The sequence below is a fragment of the Panthera uncia genome, chromosome X, assembly GCF_023721935.1.
Source record: "Panthera uncia isolate 11264 chromosome X, Puncia_PCG_1.0, whole genome shotgun sequence".
In the NCBI taxonomy this organism is placed as follows: Eukaryota; Metazoa; Chordata; class Mammalia; order Carnivora; family Felidae; genus Panthera; species Panthera uncia.
In genome coordinates, this window is record NC_064817.1 from 67527568 (window position 1) to 67535576 (window position 8009).

Sequence of the window (8009 nt, forward strand, 5' to 3'; positions counted from 1 at the left end):
GGGGGGGGGTGGGTGATGGATATTGAGGAAGGCACCTTTTTGGATGAGCACTGGGTGTTGTATTGAAACCAATTTGACAGTAAACTTCATATATTGGGAAAAAAAATAAATGGGTGGGAAAAGAGCAATTCTGTGCTCTAGGGAAGTGGTTAAATTATTTGTGTATGGTTAATGACAATTAGAGCGATTGTGTGGTGGACTCAAACAATATTGTTTTGAAACAGTTTCTAGTTTTGTGATCTTATATTACCCGAAACGTCCGTGTCCCAACTTTGTTAATTTCAAAAGTTAAATAAGAATATCCCCCTGAAAAGTTAAAAAAAAAAAAAAAACAGAATAGAAGGAGAGATAAAGACTTTCCCAGAAAAACAGAAACTAAAGTATTTCATGATCATTAATACAGTCCTGCAAGATATCCTAAGGGAGACTCTGTGAGTTTAATGCTGCAAAGGCTACAAAGGACCAGAGACATCACCATAAGCACGAAACCTACAGATAACACAATGATACGAAATCCACATCTTTCAATAATCTTTCTAAATGTAGATAGACTAAATGCCTCAATAAAAAGACATAGGATATGAGAATAAATATAAAAACAAGATCCATCTATATGTTGACTGCAATAGACTTGTTTTAGACCTTAGGTCACCTCAGATTGAAAGTGAGGGGATGGAGAACCATCTATAATGCTACCACAAGTCAAAAGAAAGCCAGAGTAACCATACTTGTATCAGACAAACTAGACTTTAAACTAAAGACTGAAATAAGAGATGAAGAAGGGAATTATATCTTAATTAAGGTGTTTATCCATCAAGAAGAGCTAACAATTATAAATGTTTATGCCTATATATATACATATATATATATCCACACACACAAATATATATATATAAATCAATCACAAACATAAGCAATTTTATTCATAATAATACAGTAATTGTAGGTGACTTTTATACTCCAATTATAGCAATGGACAGATCATCCAGGCAGAAAAATCAATAAAGAAGTAATGGCCTTGAATGATACACTGGACCTGATGGACTTGACAGACATATTCAGAACTTTTCATCCAAAAGCAGTACAATACACATTCTTCTTGAGTGCACATGGAACATACTCCAAGATAGATAACATACTGGGTCACAAAACAGCCCTCAATAAATATAAAAGGATTGAAATCATACCATGCATATTTTCAGATAACAATGGTATGAAACTTGAAATAAACCACGAGAAAAAATTTGGGAAGCCTCTAAATACATGGAAGTTAGAGATCATCTTACTTAAGAATTAATTGGTCAAATAAGCAATTAAAGAAGAAATTAAACAATATATGAAAGCAAATGAAAATGAAAACATGAAAGTCCAAACCCTTTGGGATGAAGCAAAGTCAGTCTTAAGAGAAAAAAATATATTACAATTGAGGCCTGTCTGGAGAAACAAGAAAAATCCCACATAAAGAACCTAACCTCCCAACTAAAGGAACTAGAAGCAGAGCAGTAAAGAAACCCCAAATCCAGCGGCAGAAGAGAAATAATAAAGATTAGAGCAAAAAGAAATAATATAGAATTAAAAAAACAGTGTAACAGATCAATGAATCTAAGAACTGTTTTTTTGTAAGAATAAACAAAATTGATAAACCCCTAGCCACACTTCACAAAAAGAAAATACAGAGAAACCAAATGGATAAAATCACAAATGAAAGAGGAGAGATCAAGACCAACACCACAGAAATAAAATAATTATTAGAGAATACTATGAAAAATTGTATGCCAACAAACTGGAGGAAATGGACTAATTCCTAGACACACACACACACTAGCAAAACTCAAATGGGAAGAAATAGAAAATTTGAACAGACCCATAACCAGGGAAGAAATTGAATCAGTTATCAAAAATCTCCCAACAAATAAGAGTCCTGGCCCAGAAGTCTTCCCAGTGGAATTCTACCACATATTTAAAGCAGAGCTAATGCCTATTCTTCTCACGCTGTTTCAAAAAAATAGAAATGGAAAGAAAGATTCTACACTCATTCTATAAGCCAGAATTACCTTGATTCCCAAACCAGACAGAGATCCCACAAAAAATAATTATAGGCCAATATCACTGATGATCTTGTGATATCATATCACTGATGAACATGGATGCAGGAATTCTCAACAAGATGCTAGCAAATTGAATTCAACAGTATATTAAAATAATTATTCACCATGATCAAGTGGGATTCATTCCTGGGCTGCAGGGCTGGTTCAATGTCCACAAATAAATCAATGTAATACATAACATTAATAGAAGAAAGGATAAGAACCATATGATCCTTTCAGTAGATGGAGAAAAAGCATTTGAAAAATACAGCATCCTTTCTTAAAAAAAAAATCAAGAGAGTTGAGACAGAAGGAACATACCTTAACATCATAAAAGCCATATATGAAAGGCCTACTGCTAATATCATCCTCAATGGGGAAAAACTGAGTGCTTTCCCCCTGAGATGAGGAAAATGATAGGGATGACCACTCTCACCACTGTTGTTTAACATCGTGTTGGAAGTCCTAGCCTCAGCAATCAGACAACAAAATGAAATAAAAGGCATCAGAATTGACAAAGAAGAAGTCAAAATTTCACTTTTCACAGATGACATGATACTCTACATGGAAAACCTGGAAAACTCCACCAAAAACATCTAGAACTGATCCATGACTTCAGAAATGTTTCAGGATATAAAATCAATGTACAGAAATTGGTTCCATTTCTAAACACCAATAATGAAGCAAGAGAAAGAGAAATCAAGAAATTGATCCCATTTACAATTGTACCAAAAGCCATAAAATACCTAGCAATAAACTTAACCAAAGATGTAAAAGATCTGTATGCTGAAAACTATAGAAAATTTATGAAGGAAATCAAAGAAGACACAAAGAAATGGATAAAAATTCCATGCTCATGGATTAGAAGAATAAATATTGTTAAAATGTCAATACTACCCAAAGCAATCTACACATTAATTGCAATCCCAATCAAAATTGCACCAGAATTTTTATCAAAGCTAGAACAAACAATCTTAAAATTTGTATGGAACCACAAAAGACCCTGAATAGCCAAAGTAATGTTGAAAAAGAAAACTAAATCAGGAAGCCTCACAATCCTAGACCTTAGCCTCTACTACAAAGCTGTAATCATCAAGAGAGTATGGTATTGGCACAAAACAGACACATAGCCCAATGGAATAGAATAGAGAACCTAGAATTGGACCCACGAATGTATGGCTAACTAATCTTTGACAAAGCAGGAAAGACTACCCAATGGAAAAAAAGAGAACCTCTTTAGCAAATGGTGCTGGGAGAACTGGACAGCAACATGCAGAAGAATAAACCTGGATGACTTTCTTACACCATACATAAAAATAAACTCAAAATGGATGAAACACCTAAATGTGAGACAGGAAACCATAAAAACCCTAGGGCAGAAAGTAGACAACAACCTCTTTGACCTCAGGTGCAGCAACATCTTACTTGACACATTCCAAAGGCAAGGGAAATAAAGGCAAAAATGAATGATTGGGACCTTATCAAGATAAAAAGTTGCTGCACAGCAAAGGAAACAATCAACAAAACTAAAAGACAACCGATGAGAGAAGATATTTAAAAGGACATATTAGATAAAGGGCTAGTATCTAAAATCTATAAAGAACTCACCAAACTCCACATCCAAAAGACAATCCAGTGTTAATTTATTCTTCAGCCGTGATTGATACTTTATTATATTTTCTCTCTTTTTTGAAGTTCTCACTGTGTTCATTCATTCTCTTTTGAGTTCAGTAAGCATATTTATGACTATTTGAATTCTTCATTGGGTAGATTGTTATCTCTGTTTCATTTGGTTCTTTTTCTGAGATTTTTCTTGTTCTTTCATTTGAAATATATTATTCTGTTTCCTCATTTTGCTGAAATTTCTGTGTTTGTTTCTATGTTTTAGGTAATTCAGCTACATCTCCTGTTCTTGAAAAATAGCCTCATATAAGACATGTCATGTGGAGCCCAGAAGCACAATCCCCCCTGGTCACAAAACCAGGTGATCCAGGGGTGCCCCCTGTACTGGTTGTGTGTACCCTCCTGTTGTAGTGGGGCCACAATTGATGTGGACACTCTTATGGGCACTGGTGGTCCCACAGCCCATCTAACTATGAGGCTCAGACATAATTGTTGTGGGCTCACTGATGGATAGGGGTGGTCCCTTGTCATGCTGGCTCCAAGGCTCAGCTGGGCTGCAATGTTGTGTGAACTTCTCAGTGGGGTGCATTCTCTGGTGTTATCAGCCTAGAAGGAGGATTTCAAAATGGCCCCTGTTAGCACTGGGGTCAGCATGGCAGAAGCTACCAAAACCGGCTGCTGCCAAGTGTCTTAGTCCCCATCGAGAGGCCCAGTTTCTTCTTACCTCTATGACAAGCACTCCAAGATTACTTAGTGGGTCTTCTTCACCTATGGTCTATACACTTTTTGATCTGGTGCTTTTTTTTCTAATCATGTGAGTTTGTTATAAGCCTTTTAAGAAGAGGATTCCCTTTCCCTACAATACTATAGTTTTCCTGGTGTATTCCTCGTTAGTTTTCAAAAACAAGTGTTTTGGGGCTTGTCTCTCCCAAGCAAGATCTGAAGGTTGGGGTGTCTGATGTGAATCTCAAAACTCTTGCTCCTCAGGGGAAAATTATATAATTTTGAGATGCCTCTCAACCATGGCATGCTGTGCCTGGGTTTTTTTTGTTTTGTTTTGTTTTGTTTTTGTTTTTGTTTTTGTTTTTTTACTTAACAAGACCATGTCTCTGACTGTATCCATCTCAGTGCTGTCCCTTATTGTGAAGACTCTGTTCATCCATTTTCTAGGTACTCTTCAGTGGTAGTTTTTCCAAATGTAATTGAAAATTGTGTGCATTGCAAAAAATGAATTTGAGATCTTTATAGGCTTCCACTGTGAACCTTTCTCATCCCTGCTCTAGGTATTTTTTTTTTCAATATATGAAATTTATTGTCAAATTGGTTTCCATACAACACCCAGTGCTCATCCCAAAAGGTGCCCTCCTCAATACCCATCACCCACCCTCCCCTCCGTCCCACCCCCCATCAAACCTCAGTTTGTTCTCAGTTTTTAAGAGTCTCTTATGCTTTGGCTCTCTCCCACTCTAACCTCTTTTTTTTTTTCTTCCCCTCCCCCATGGGTTTCTGTTAAGTTTCTCAGGATCCACAAAAGAGTGAAACCATATGGTATCTGTCTTTCTCTGTATGGCTTATTTCACTTAGCATCACACTCTCCAGTTCCATCCACTTTGCTACAAAGGGCCATATTTCGTTCCTTCTCATTGCCCTGTAGTACTCCATTGTGTATATAAACCACAATTTCTTTATCCATTCATCAGTTGATGGACATTTAGGCTATTTCCACAATTTGGCTATTGTTGAGAGTGCTGCTATAACCATTGGGATACAACTGCCCCTATGCATCAGTACTCCTGTATCCCTTGGGTAAATTCCTAGGAGTGCTATTGCTGAGTCATAGGCTAGGTCTATTTTTAATTTTCTGAGGAACCTCCACACTGTTCTCCAGAGTGGCTGCACCAATTTGCATTCCTACCAACAGTGCAAGAGGGTTCCCGTTTCTCCACATCCTCGCCAGCATCTATAGTCTCCTGATTTCTTCATTTTGGCCACTCTGACTGGCGTGAGGTGATCTCTGAGTGTGGTTTTGATTTGTATTTCCCTGATGAGGAGCGATGTTGAGCATCTTTTCATGTGCCTGTTGGCCATCCGGATGTCTTCTTTACATAAGTGTCTATTCATGTTTTCTGCCCATTTCTTCACTGGATTATTTGTTTTTCTGGTGTGGAGTTTGGTGAGCTCTTTATAGATTTTGGATACTAGTCCTTTGTCCCATATGTCATTTGCAAATATCTTTTCCCATTCCGTTGGTTGCCTTTTAGTTTTGTTGGTTGTTTCCTTTGCTGTGCAGAAGCTTTTTATCTTCATAAGGTCCCAGTAGTTCATTTTTGCTTTTAATTCCCTTGTCTTTGGGGATGTGTCGAGTAGGAGATTACTACGGCTGAGGTCAGAGAGGTCTTTTCCTGCTTTCTCCTCTAGGGTTTTGATGGTTTCCTGTCTCACATTCAGGTTCTTTATCCATTTTGAGTTTATTTTTGTGAATGGTGTGAGAAAGTGGTCTAGTTTCAACTTTCTGCATGTTGCTGTCCTGTTCTCCCAGCACCATTTGTGAAAGAGACTGTCTTTTTTCCATTGGATGTTCTTTCCTGCTTTGTCAAAGATTAGTTGGCCATACGTTTGTGGGTCTAATTCTGGGGTTTTTATTCTATTGCATTGGTCTATGTGTCTGCTTTTGTGCCAATACCATGCTGTCTTGATGATTATAGATTTGTAGTAGAGGCTAAAGTCTGGGGTTGTGATGCCTCCTGCTTTGGTCTTCTTCAAAATTACTTTGGCTATTTGAGGCCTTTTGTGGTTCCATATGAATTTTAGAATTGCTTGTTCTAGTTTTGAGAAGAATGCTGGTGCAATTTTGATTGGGATTGCATTCAATGTGTAGATAGCTTTGGGTAGTATTGACATTTTGACAATATTTATTCTTCCAATCCATGAGCAGGGAATGTCTTTCCATTTCTTTATAGCTTCTTCAATTTCCTTCAGAGGCTTTCTATAGTTTTCAGCATACAGATCTTTTACATCTTTGGTTAGATTTATTCCTAGGTATTTTACACTTCTTGGTGTAATTGTGAATGGGATCAGTTTCTTTATTTGTCTTTGTGTTGCTTCATTGTTAGTGTATAAGAATGCAACTGATTTCTGTACATTGATTTTGTATCCTGAAATTTTGCTGAATTCATGTATCAGTTCTAGCAGACTTTTGGTGGAGTCTATCGGATTTTCCATGTATGATATCATGTCATCTGCAAAAAGCGAAAGCTTGACTTCATCTCTGCCAATTTTGATGCCTTTGATTCCCTTTTGTTGTCTGATTGCTGATGCTAGAGCTTCCAACAGTATGTTAAACAACAGCGGTGAGAGTGGACATCCCTGTCGTGTTCCTGATCTCAGGGAAAAATCTCTCAGTTTTTCCCCATTGAGGATGATGTTAGCTGTGGGCTTTTCATAAATGGCTTTTATGATGTTTAAGTATGTTCCTTCTATCCCGACTTTCTCAAGAGTTTTGATTAAGAAAGGGCACTGGCTTTTGTCAAAGGCCTTTTCTGCATCGATTGACAGGATCATATGGTTCTTATTTTTTCTTTTATTAATGTGATGTACCACATTGATTGATTTGTGAATGTTGAACCAGCCCTGCATCCCAGGAATGAATCCCACTTGATCATGGTGAATAATTCTTTTTATATGCTGTTGAATTCGATTTGCTAGTATCTTATTGAGAATTTTTGCATCCATATTCATCAGGGATATTGGTCTGTAGTTCTCTTTTTTTACTGGGTCTCCATCTGGTTTAGGAATCAAAGTAATACTGGCTTCATAGAATGAGTCTGGAAGTTTTCCTTCCCTTTCTATTTCTTGGAATAGCTTGAGAAGGATAGGTATTATCTCTGCTTTAAACGTCTGGTAGAACTCCCCTGGGAAGCCATCTGGTCCTGGACTCTTATTTGTTGGGAGATTTTTGATAACCGATTCAATTTCTTCGCTGGTTATGGGTCTTTTCAAGCTTTCTATTTCCTCCTGATTGAGTTTTGGAAGGGTGTGGGTGTTTAGGAATTTGTCCATTTCTTCCAGGTTGTCCAATTGGTTGGCATATAATTTTTCATAGTATTCCCTGATAATTGTTTGTATCTCTGAGGGATTGGTTGTGATAATTCCATTTTCATTCGTGATTTTATGTATTTGGGTCATCTCCCTTTTCTTTTTGAGAAGCCTGGCTAGAGGTTTATCAATTTTGTTTATTTTTTCAAAAAACCAACTCTTGGTTTCGTTGATCTGCTCTACAGTTTTTTGAGATTCTATATT